The sequence below is a fragment of the Cydia pomonella genome, chromosome 2 (genome assembly GCF_033807575.1).
Source record: "Cydia pomonella isolate Wapato2018A chromosome 2, ilCydPomo1, whole genome shotgun sequence".
In the NCBI taxonomy this organism is placed as follows: Eukaryota; Metazoa; Arthropoda; class Insecta; order Lepidoptera; family Tortricidae; genus Cydia; species Cydia pomonella.
Window position 1 is genome coordinate 35,927,951 of NC_084704.1, and position 13,564 is coordinate 35,941,514.

General features: G+C 37.5%; 1 protein-coding gene and 1 long non-coding RNA gene across 7 annotated transcripts in view; both read right to left on the reverse strand.

Annotated features, from left to right (window-relative positions):
• The window catches only part of LOC133515584 (CUGBP Elav-like family member 6), a 614,398-nt gene that overhangs the window by 378,142 nt on the left and 222,692 nt on the right, over positions 1-13,564 (reverse strand). The window lies entirely within an intron of this gene.
• On the reverse strand, positions 11,998-13,142 carry LOC133515606 (uncharacterized). The gene is made up of 2 exons (XR_009799055.1): positions 12,811-13,142; positions 11,998-12,238 (listed from the first exon to the last, which is right to left on the reverse strand). It is a non-coding gene; the product is annotated as an uncharacterized LOC133515606 (long non-coding RNA).

A 13,564-nucleotide genomic window follows, 5' to 3' on the forward strand; every position in this document is an offset into this window, starting at 1 on the left:
TTCGTAGCCCGTAGAGCCCGCTACGAAGCGTAGCGTTACGGCACGTAGCGCGCACCGGCAGATGCTACGCACGTGGCGTTACACACAAACGAACATGATGTTAAGGATGAAATAATAATTATTATGTATATTGTTCGCTATGTGCATGACTGTCACGCAACCTAGCAGCCGCAAATCTTATAAAACTATTCCAAAACTAAAAACTACTGAAGGGATTTTCATTACGACTTTCATCAATCAATAAAGTAACGGTGCGATTCGAAGAATGATTAAGACACGTTTAAGATCTTGGAAAGATCTTTAAAAGATCGATAACCAAATAACATGTCAAAAGTGACGTTTATTTCGATTCCGCTGTGATCCTAATAAGATCTATCTACGATATTTCTAATGTCAAAGTGACGTTGATTGCCCGAATCGAGCTCCTGTCAATTATACGACATACAAACGATATCGAAATGGGAACTTATCTAGAACAGAACTTATCGTTATCGTATCTCATTCTTTGAATCGGGCCGATAACAATAATAATTATGTATACTATAGTATATTGACCGAGCCAAGCGAAGGTAACCGTTTCAGCTTGGAGAAAAATGATTTCGTTTCGCAGGCTGTTCTTATCTACAGGTCACATTTCTTTACCGATTCTCATAAACTTTTGTGAGAAGGTTCGATAATTGGGTATATTTTTATCGATTTACAGTGTTTTTTTTTTTCAAAATAGCGGAGCCATGATAGTTTGCGAGGAGAACAAATAGTTTATTGAATTTTTCAAGAAGAATTAATTAATAGAATCAGGCGTTACTTTGCGGAAATCCATGCTAATTAAAGCTAGAAATATTCCTTTGCTAATCCGCGAGAAAATAACGTGTTAGTCAATCGGTGTTAGTCAAAAGTACAAAACTCTCACCCGACCAGACCGTCAACATCTCCAGCATCTCCTGAGGATGCTTCGTAGAGAGACGAAACACGTGTGAGTTTTGTACTTTTGGTGGTGGGTTGTTATATTTATTTGCGTATTTATTTTTGCGGTGGGAGGGTGGGAACATTAATTGCATGTAGAAATACGCAAGTAAGTATAACGGGTTAGCACTGATTGAATAACACGTTATTTTCTCGCGGATTAGCAAAGTAATATTTGTTGCTTTAATTTAAGAAGAATTACACAACATAGTGGTTACTATCGGTCAATTCGTTATGACATTCAAAACGCAAGCATGACAATCACGTTATTGCAGACCAACATTAAATCCCTTTTTTTAAACATGTTAATTAAAACCCCCTACATGGTGTGTTATTGCATGTTTGAAAACAAAGAAAGAAGCACACAATGACCGCGCAACGGACGTGAATAATTCACGCCGTCTCAAACAGGTTACTGTGAGCTTCTAGAACAAATGTCCCGCAAGGACTTTTTTGTAGCTGCTGGTGGTAAACAAGCAGATGGAACGTAGTAAACAAAGTAGCCATTAGACGCGTTGTAGATACTTCGAGCGAGGATTAAACTAATGCTTAAAAATTCATTGTCTCGGAAGAAATTCGGACCAAATTTCGGGTAAGTTTAATAGGTACTCGCGGTAGATGTCGCTAGGCGCCCCCATAAAGGTACATACCATTGACATATATCTACGGATGGGCCTTACGGGCAGTAAGAATGGGGCCAGTACGGCGGTGTCACGCACACGAATTCGAGACAATCGTGCAGTCTAACGCCGCAACGCGATTGGTTGATGACTTCGCATCACGCGCGCGATTGTCCGCCTCAACTAGGTGCGTTAGACCGCACGATTGGCTCGAATTCGTTAGTACTCGTAATACCACTGAACTAGCACTATTTTTAGTGCCCGTAAGGCCTGTCTAATATATGTCAATGGTGCTTACGAGGGATATGGTGAAAATATGCAGGTAACTGTGTTTCTAGAACAAAGGTCCAACAAGAACGAGGTTTGTAGCTTGATCGTTATAAACGAGTAAGTAAGTAAGTAAATATTCTTTATTGCACCACAAAGAAGACAAATTAAAAAAAAACAGATTTACAATGTAAAGAAAGGTAGCAACAGGCGGTCTTATCGCTGTAAGCGATCTCTTCCAGACAACCTTAGGGTAGCAGGATATAAAGAACAGTAAGTTTTTAGAACAGGTAGTGCACGAATGAATTAGAGGAATAGGAAAATTACACATACATCAAGCAGACAGTACATACAGTACATTTACAATTTAAATAAACATATAAATCTGTGTAAGTGTACTTCTTATTGGCCCAGCTTGTATATAAATACTTATATATGTATATAAGAATTTATTAATATGAAAATGCCATGTCAAGGATTAAAAAAGTCAACAATACACTTGTATTACGTCAATAAATAATTATGTCATTCTATATATATAGTACATGGGCGACCGAGCTTTGCTCGGTTATAACTATTTATTGTAATATGGTGGTGTATAGGTGATAATCTACATAAACTTAAAAAGTAAAATGTGAACTAACAACTATTATTATTTACAATCGATTTTAACCTTACAGCACTTGTCACAGAGTAACGCCATCTATTGTCAATTTCTCTTATTACATAGGTCATTTTTTTACTAAATTAAACTTGTCTAAAACAATAAAAATTAAAAAATTATATATAAACTTGAACATATAAAAAGAAAAAGTTAGTCACCGGGCGAGATTCGAACCCGTAACACTCGTTTAGCAGTCCGCGTCTTAACCCGCTGGACCAGACGGACAGTGGCCGGCAACACGAAATTAGCGACCATATTCTGCGTCGAAAGAAAAACGCATGAAAACTCGAAAACACGCGTTTTCCCAAACATAAGACTAATCTAGATCGATTGTTTACCCCCAAAAACCCCCATATACCAATTTTCAGCAAAATCGTTAGAGCCATTTCCGAGATCCCGGAAATATATATACAAGAATTGCTCGTTTGAAGGTATAAGATAATAAATACCCTTACCAATCTTACCATGATTGACCTCCTGCTACGTATGCAGGGTCACTAGCGACTAGCCTAGGTGGCCGTCAAAAATATACGCCCCATTCGAACTACCAGGTATTTAAAAAAATCCTAAAGATACGATATGTTCCGTACCAAAGGGTAAAACGGGTCCCGTTTTACCCTATTACTCGTACTAAGACTCCGCTGTCCGTCCGTCTGTCACCAGGCTGTATCTCATGCGTGATAGCTAGTTGAAATTTTCACAGATGATGTATTTCCGTTGCCGCTATAACAACAAATACTAAAAACTACGGAACCCTCGGTGGGCGACTCCGACTCGCACTTGTCCGGTTTTTTGAAGAAACGTCACTTTTGACACTGACTTTTTCGATCATACCTTTAGCTAATATTTGACGTATCTGAAAGTTCCAACCGGACCGATAAATAAAGTGTTATTTCTGTGATTAAGCCTTAAGGTCAACAAGATACCAGGCCCTAGTAACTAGGGCAGACCTGGGCTATTCGGTGATACTAGGTTATTCAGTGATAGTCAGTTTTATTGTCTTTAAGCCGAGTTGCCCTGTAATTTTATTGCTAAAACGATGTCTAACAAATAGCACGAATGTGGCTAATGTGGTGTAATATGGTTCCAAGTCATAAAATTACCAGGTAACTTGGCTAAAAGACAATAAAACTGACTATCACCGAATAACTATGTATCACCAAATAGCCAAGGTTTGCCATACTTATTTATCTTCCGTTTATTTAAATATACAGCGACTGCTAGTGTTCGTGTAAATGCCGTAAAACTACAGTATCTATTGACCTAAGCGGAGCCCTTTAAAGCCCCCGTTAAATGTTAAACAGCAATCAGTTAAGGCGCGGTACACCTGGCGGCAAATAGCCCGTAATGGCGCCTATTTCAAGACAAATAGACGAACGATTTGCTGGCATTATGTATTAGTTGCAAACGTAACTGCTCTGTTTGTCTTAGGGTTCCGTTATAAAATGGTAAGACAATACTAGATATATAGTGTTATGAAAAATTCCTGGTACTGTCAAGACGAGTCGAGTTTTAGTGTCAAAGCTGATCAGTAGACCAACCAAGATTCGTGTCTACAAGACTGTAATTAGGCCAATTTTGATGTATGGGCGTGAAGCTTGGACTCTGACTCAGAAAGAAGAGAGCAAGCTCTTAGTGGCGGAGAGGAAAATCTGGCGGAAGATTCTGGGACCTATCAGAGATGAAGATGGAACTTGGAGGCGTAGGAAGAATAGGGAGCTAGAGGAGCTGGTTGCAATGCCCAATATAATTGGCGAGATCAAAGCCACACGACTCCGCTGGTTCGGTCACCTAGAGAGGATGGGAGAGGATCGTGCCGTGAGAAGAGCGTATGTGGGGCACCCGGGTGGAAAACGTCCGTCTTGGCGTCCCAGATACCGCTGGAGTGACGAAGTCCTAAAAGACCTGTTCGCCCTCGGAATACCCAACTGGCGTGAAGTGGCGCAGGATAGGGCAGAGTGGCGCTCTCTTGTGTCAGAGGCCAAGATCCTGTTTGGGTCACTGAGCCAGTGAAGAAGAAGACTGTCAAGACAATATACTCCTAAAATAAGTGGAAAAATGTGTGTTGTGGTGGTTACTGGTGAATTTCCTATATGACTTGGAACTCCGGTAGCCATCTAAGAAGTATAATGTTCTTACGGTAGATGTCGCTAGGGTCTCCTAGACCCATATGGTGGGAAAATTTTCTGCCTATGGATGAGGTTTTGGTGGCTCAGATGGCAGAGCGCTGGAGTATCGATCCAGAGGCCGTGAGTTCAAGTCTCACCCTAGGCAGTAATTTTTCCACTTTTAAATTTATTCTAAGCTTCAAAGAAATGATGATGATGATGATTTTGTGAATGTCATCTCGCTTTGTGTGGTAGGGTACAGCTATTAGCCAGTGGAAGTCATTCTAGATCTAGAGCAGAGCCCAACTGGGGAAGTACCTCCACCTTACAGAAAACCGCAGCCAAATAACACTAGACCCTACTCATAGTGTTGTGTTCCTGCCGGTGAGTAAGGTTACCAGAGCTCAACGAGGGGGGTGGGGGTTTAGGGTCGGCAACGCGCATGTAACTCCTTTGGAGTTGCAGGCGTACATAGGCTACGGAGACTGCTTACCATCAGGCGGGCCGTATGCTTGTTTGCCACCGACGTAGTATAAAAAAAAAAAAAAAACTTGTACCACATATTTGACACTATAAAAACAGATTAGCATGGTTTATTACAGGGCTTTCTTAAGAACTTTTGAACGCCATCTTCCAGTCGATAACGAAGTGATAGTTTGCCAAGATATTGAATAAAACAAAAATAAAAACAATAAAAATGTCATTTTATTTTACTTCCATATCATTTAAAACACCAAAGCGAAAAAACTAATAAGAACCTCTTTTACATGACCCAAATGTGCATTTAATATTTAACAAAAAAACCTTTTTATACCATTACAAAAATAATCCAAGCTGACTTATCATTATTCGCAACAAAGCGACCCCGACCACGGATTTCTCGCTGGCCGAACAAAGCGGTAATCGCCGCTTCCACGGCCGCTTCTAAAAGAGCTGTAGACGGTTTTAATTATGCAAAATCAGCGATGTATGGCTACCTATCCGGGTCAAACGTGAAGCCGGCGTATTTGAAGAACAATGGGAGAGCGAACGCCAAACCAGTGTATATGAAACGTAATAGTTTTCTAAAGGGGGATGTGTGTCTGTAATCAGGGCGTGGGTGAGCGTTTGTTATTATTCTAGGAATATATTTCTAGTGTAATTTTTGTGGAATAAAATTCGTAAAAGTTTCTCTGAGGATCAATATGATGTATTTTTTATTAAAGCAACAATGGAAAAATTCACCGCTTCTAGTTCATTTTGAACTAAATGTATTATGTATGGGTTAGCAAATTGTTACTGGTGAATTCTCAATAATTTGTATTAGACTACCATGGTGAACGGACAAGCCAAATAGGAGCGTGAAGGTAGCCGAGTAGCTGAGATGTGTGGCCTACTACTACCCTACAGTCCAGAAGATGTTGTTTTGGTTGTCCTAAAGCACCCCAGAGGTGCAAAGGGCCTTCACAAGCTCGCACCACGCCTTGCTATCCTCAGCTCGCCTTCTGGCCTCGCTCCAGCTCAACCCGACCGCTCCTAGATCTCTTAGGACGGACCGTTGCCAAGAGTGTACAGGGCGCCCGAAGCCACGGCTTCCGTCCGGCGGTTTCCAAGCGAAAGCTATGGTAGCGTTATTCGTTTCCCCTCTTCGATTAGTATGTCCTATCCATCTCCATTTCCGTGTCGCGATTTCTTCATCAATGGGTGTTTGCCCAGATATACAGTTCAGAAGATAGAAAATAGCAGATCATTCATTTTACTTTAAAAGTAAACTAGTCATTTCAAGTAACAAGTAATTTTCGGTAAGCCAGTCCATATTGGATACCCTCCTCCAATTGAGGGGGGATTTAAGTCTTCTCGGGTCAGAGGTGTAGGGTTAGAGCCGGTGTAGCTTTATTTGACGTTCATAAGCGCATTGTAATATGCCTACTTGAATAATAAACTTTATCATTTGTGCAAAATGTTTTCCATAGCTTTAGGTACCAGAATGTAGGTACCTACTCGTAGTATTAGATGATTGTAGCCGATGCTTCCCGCCTAAATTTCGCTTTTCGCATTTTCCCTTAAACACAACTATCTCAGCTGACCTTAGATAAAGCTTTAATAACTTAATAAAAGTTCATAATTTAAAAAAAATCTCTTGAGTAAACTAAATAGAGAAAGGTACAAAAGTTCATCATCCCGAAGTCAGAACCCCCACCGGGCTCACGGCAAGTTCATTTATGAAACAGAACTTCTTACAAATTATTATAATTCACAATTCTACCGAAGAATTATGCAGTCCATAACGATATTCACAAACTTTTTCTCTTGTGAATAAAATCCCGTGTTTGAAACTAAAATTAACTAACGAAGCTGGAATATCCTAACGGTTTTTCTTTTTCTGTATTAATTGGATAAGTACCTATATGTTTATACATTCCTAGAGCTGGGTGGATGTATATGTTTATACGTTAGTATATAACAGGAATTCATTTCTGTTTCATTGTTCTGTATGGGGCTTGCAGGTCAATTCGAACGTACACTAATATCAAAATGGTATCGAAATGATGTCTACTTAGATATCGTGCATATTGTTAGGACTCGTTCGTACATTCGAATTGGCCTCTTAGATTATAATTATTATTATTAACTACATATTTCACTTATTGGTCTCTCTTTCGAAACGTTGCATACTAATAATTTATTTGCGCAAAACTTTAATAAACGGAATGTTAATAAAAGGATAATTCAACCGTCTTTTGTTAATAGTCTGTCCCGTCAGCCAGGCGATAATATTATTTGTTGGAAGAAACTACGTCCTACGTTATACTAATCTGTTCATCACACTTGCTCGAAAAATATTTTTTTCATGCAGTTGTGCTGAAGGACAAAGGTCTATTTTGTTCCCGCGGGAGTTATGGATTGTGAAAAAAAAGCTATAACTCTCTAGGGAGTTATAGCTTTTTTCTTTAATTATGTCACTTATTTATACAAACTAAGTAGTATAAATGAGTTTTACTTTTAAAATACTGATGTTTATCATTTAATATTTTTGTTTGTGGTTAAAATTATTTAATTTGATTAATTTAACAGCCGTTTAAAATATTTTTACATATTTTTCAATCGTGGCTGAATGCCGAATAGGTCTGTGCCTTCGATGCCTCACCTGCCAAGAAATTACAAAATGGCGGACGAATGTTTGATGTGTCACCGTATTTAAGAATTATTTTGCTTAAAATTTAGTTTTTTCTTCGCAAGTGTGATGAAAAACATTGTGTGTAACTCCGGGGGTAAGAATATTGCAAACTCGGGTCTTTAATTCCCTCCAGAATTACCACCCTCGTATCCAAAATTTCACTTACTTCCCTCGTTACACAATGTACTATGTACATTTACTGCCAGCAACGCATATATGCGTTCACCGTCACACAAAATCACGCCCCCTGGCAGTGAATGCGTTAAGTTAGATAATTGTATAAACAGCTTATAGATGCCACAAAAATGTACTTTGGTTATTTTCAATACCTTAAATCCAAGCTTTTAAGAGTGATCCGGGTGGTCACCATGGGAACGTGACAAGATAAATTTGATTTACTCAAATTAATAAATAAGCATATTTACCCGAACTGCAGAGCTGTTTGAGTTTTCCCATCCTTACCCATGTAGTTCAAAGCATGTAGTATTTTATTGTACGTACCTGTAATACAATAATATATAGTTTAGTTATATGCAAAGGTTGTGTCACTTTATGGACTAGAGTCAAAATTATTGTTTATAAACATATTTTAATGTGAGTTACTTCAAGTAGAAACACTACGATATAAATTATAAATTGAAATAGATGTCATACGTACGAAAGAAAAAATTGCATATACTTGATAAAAATGGACCCATGCCGCCGTGGCTCGGGTGGCTGACTGCGGGCACTGGAGGCCTTATTCACTATCTTCAGTTTATAGTATCACACTAAAAATAACTCTTGTTTGCCTTGGAAACCAGCGCAATAAAAAAAAATAAAAAATAAAATTATAGGACATTATTACACAAATTGACTAACTCCCACAGTAAGCTCAACGAGGCTTGTGTTGAGGGTACTTAGACAACGATATATATAATATATAAATATTTATAAATACTTAAACACATAGAAAACACCCATGACTCAGGAACAGCTCATCACACGAATAAATGCCCTTACCAAAATTTGAACCCGGGACCATCGACAGGGTCACTACCCACTAGGCCAGACCAGTTGTCAACGGCAATGGGAGTCGGCAATGGCTAAGGGTTGGCATATGAGTGGCATCAATACCTAAAATAAAAGCTTCTAATATTTATCAAAAGTAAATTCTGGATTGCTAAAACTGTTTATTATAATAACAAAGTAGCTGTAAAACGTATTTTTTTCACATCCAACAATGTTATAACTAATCATGTATGGCTTGTTCATGAGCTCAGCACAGTGATCCCGGATGTTAATTTCCACAGAGTGCCAGTATCTGTGCTCCTCGCAGTTTATAAGCAGGGACGCTGATAACTCTTGATTTATTTCCGAGCGACACTTGTCCTAGCATGATACTAAACGAGTAATTTTTTTTATACCTACAACTTTTTATCGCTGACTGTATTTGTTTCCAACAGCAACTAATACTCATCAAATGAATTCAATATTGGGTATATTATAATTAGGTTGCGTTGATTTATGACAGAGTTACTATGCCACCTCCTTTGTCCATCATCAGATCAGCTCAATGTTACCATTTATAATATTTCATGGTCACCCAAATTACATATATACGTAGAGTATCAGTTCAATCTAATACTGGGAAGTGGTTTTATAGCTTTGACACTAACATACATACATAAATTTCAAGTTAAATAAACCTCAATCCATACAGAGAAAAAAAATTAAATAAAAGCTTGTATAAAAGTCTATGTATAAGTCTATGTCTATGTATTATGACTACGTTAAGGCGGTTTTGGTGTTCGGCGGGTGCAGGACGTCAGTTTGGTGGCCTTTTTGGCGTCGGCGCATGGCTCAGCAGGTCTCGTTGCTCGTATTCTGAGAATCCAGGGTAGCGACGTATGTGTATCGTACGTTTCCGAGGCTTTAGCTTGGCGAAATGGGCCACATTATGCCCTACCAGTGAACGTTCTTGAATCGATAGCTTGGTGACGCAGAGAGCATGGGATGACATCCTTTGCAAACTTGCGTGTGCAAATTTACAGAATGGGGCTTCGGGGACCGACTTGGCGCGTCTCAAGGCAGTTTCCATGCCTGAGTCGGGAGCGTGGTTGCATGCTTTGCCATCTCCGATACACGGTTAAGGCGGCGGGTTCAGCAGCAGAAATTGTCGCCAAAAATAAGCACGCCAAATACTCCAGGTTACAGGGGGCGTACGATTTTGTGCCCATTGCTGTCGAAACAGCCGGACTCTGGTGCATCGAGGCGTCCGAATTGTTCAGGGAACTGGATCGGCGGTTGAGGGAGAGAGGGAACGATCCGCATTCTGGGTCTTGGCTTGTCCAACAGGTCTCCATTGCCATACAGCGTGGCAATGCTGCGAGTGTCACAGAACGGGCTTTAGGTTAGTTAAATAATTTTAAATTTGTGTTTGTATAGTGGTGCTTGTGTTTTTTTTTTCTTGTAATAGTAGTGATTTATTTAAGTTTTTTTCTTTTTTGTAATGATTTTTATTTATTATGTGTATATAAATATATGATGCTTGGTTCTTTGACTAAAAATGAAAAAAAAAATAAAATTATGACATTTATGACTTATAGTTGGTCAAGCAAATCTTGTCAGTAGAAAAACGCGGCAAATTTGAAAAATCGCGGGCTAGCAACACTGTGTTCGAATAATTCCAAAATCGCGTGTAATCTGTGTTTTATCTGTAGAATGTGGATCGTCCATCTTGTTTGTTTACATTCCGAATCGGTGCTAATTCAAGAGAAATTTCTGCTCCCAGCATTAAAATAAATATCAATATATTAAATAATATTGTGCATGACCATAAGCAAAGTCAAGATGCCTACAATGTAAGTAAAATCATGCTCGTTGATCTTAACCATTAGAAAATTTTGAGGTTATGATAATTACTGCAAGATCCCGGAGAATTTTTAAGATAATGTGCAGTTTTTTCTGTTTCAGGGTTAAAAGGCTTAAATAAAGATAAAACGTATGCCTAAATATATCCAATAAGACCACGAATTGTGCCCTCGAAACCGCAACTGATTCGATTGTTCCCAATATCAACAGACGAAGTCCTCAAATATTTTCAAAGGTAAGTAACTTTTTTAAACAATCTTAAGACGTTTAAGAACCTTGACTATACCAACTTTCTTTCGCAACATCTACCTAATACTTCCATATGTTTGTTGCAGGATTAAAACTCGCCCAATATAAGGCGTTCGTAAAAGTTTCTCTTCACACAAAACTTACCTACGGCGGTTTACGTACATACGTGTACAACGCAAACAAGACGAAAAATAAACTTGTTAATTAAAAAAACTAAAAAAATTGGGCCAATAGTTTAGATTATTATTGTAAAAGTTGTCCGTTTGTTAATCATCACGAAAATATATTATTTAGGCTGATTTGTTTCATGCACTCAGCTATTGCACATGTATACCTATGGGAAATCCTAGTTTATACTTTCTGAAGTCGGTATGTACCTATTTAAGAGAAGTTTTAAGTCGCTTTACCTGTTTGTTCAATAAATTAAAATAATTTATTCAGTGTGCATAATTTTAGAAAAATATTTTAACATTTAAATCATACCTTTTTTTATCCAGAAACAATATAACTCCATATTACTCACATGAGTGGAAGTTGTTAAGTTTCCATTGTCAAGGTATCTTTTATTAATATTTTGAGTACCTGAAATTGTGTCAGTTCCTGACAAATCTTGAATAGACTAATGTGAAAGTTAATAAAATTTCTTAACAGCATTCTCCTTATATCTAAATGACTTTTTTAAATATCTACATATAAAATATGATCTAGCCAATACATGTAAATATCTAACATTTTTAGCCTGTATAAAAACAGTAGTGTGAGCAAAACCTTACTAAGCTAGCATGTAAGAGTGGTCTCAGAGATATTGGAATATCTCTGTACTATAAATTAGGCAAATTGCTTTAGACTAAGTTTTATGTGTAACTACTACTATAAAAATACATTTTGAAACTTGGAATGGAAACTTTAAACTTGAAATTACAAATTTTCAAACAGATCTGTTTTATGCTTAAGATGCAATAAGTGACTAGGTACAAAGTATTCTGATGCTTGGTTGGAGTGGACCAGTAACATTGGTAACTTAATGATATTTTTTCAATGAATGGCCTGAATTAAGTGTAAGTAAGCTAAAGTGACCTGTATCTTAATTGCCTTGAAATTAAATGAACACCAAAATATCTGCAGTTGTGTTTTATTTATTTTTAATCTGTATATTTATATAAGTATATTGTAAAACCATTTCAAAATTACACTGGTATGTGAATGTGACATTGTTCAAGAGAAATACACTAATTTACAATTAACAAGTGGCATAATTATTTTCTTTGGGCTTCTTCAGTTTCTGAACTGATGTTAAAAACAGCTTTCTACCGTGGTGCTCATGTTCTCTTTGCTCCCTATTTGTCTTCTAAGTTTGCTAAAACAGAATAAAACCATATCAAAATGATGTAAATAGTCCAGATATTAGATATTTAATAAGCCCTGCAATTGTGACAAGAATAGTTACAGTCATACCCTACCAGGGCTACCGCTGCCAGTGATGGCTCTGGGGTTACTTACCTAGGTTTTAATATTTACCTAAATAAAACAATGGATTGTTTTATTCTAGTTAAATTCAGTAGTATAGGTACCTACTAACAGCTCGTTTGGTAAAAAGTACTCAAGTGCAAATGCCTTAACCTTTACATTTATTTAGCTATGACATCTTCATGTTTAAGTTGAATATAATATATATGTAGCAGATCTGCTCCTAAGCATACCAAAGGTTAAGAATGCGAGCGCTCGCCTTTTGCGTCCACCTTTTACTAAGCATACAAACCTTTATTTTAATTCAATCTATTGATATATTTTTCGATTGTACCTACCTAAATATGTCTAATTAGCTTTTGAAGGTTGCATAAAGGAGCATTTGTATTGCATTTTATCGTGATATATCTTTAATATTGAATTCCAACCGAGAAATCTGATAATATATTAAAATCCAGCTACCTGCGGAAGCAATGATTTGATTCAAACATTATTTTCTCCAGCATAGTCCGTTTGCAAATAGGTAATTTTTGATCTCGTTTATCATATTGATTGACATCGTTTTTACTCCAGTTTAAAATTGTCCCTCTCATAATAATAACAATTTCCAAATGCTGCAATAAACCGCGAGCAGCAATTTTAGTTGACGTACGAAGAGCGCGCTCAGCGGAAAAAAATATGTTTCGGTTCGATGTACATTGCTGCTTTTCTTAGCGCAATACTGCTCTGTGAGTGTTGCCATACTTCAGTTTGCTTTACATTGCTACTGACAGACTTTGCTTGACAGACTATATATGAAAATATAGGTGCTGCATACTGAATAACTTTATCTGAAATCACAAAAAAATATGTTTTTGTTGCGACCATGTGACGGTAGCGAAACGGCCAAGCCATTTATTTTGACTAAGGTGTAGAGTTTGTGAAGTCAGGGCTTGTAGAGTTAGAAGCTTGGTTCTACAAGAGATCTGATAACTTTTTGATAGTGCGAGCTTTATGGTTTCGTCTTGGCAACATTTTACATGAAAATGTTTATGGTGGGATTGACCTGACAACCAAACTAGTCACTAGTTTACATCTCCAGATTTAATGTGTTTTTAACTATAGAGACTATACATCTGTATTGTATTGTAGTAATTATTTATTTTAAGATTATTATAATGTAATGTTTACCCAGGTATTGGCTGTTGTATTTATAAATGTTGTTATGTATTTTTCA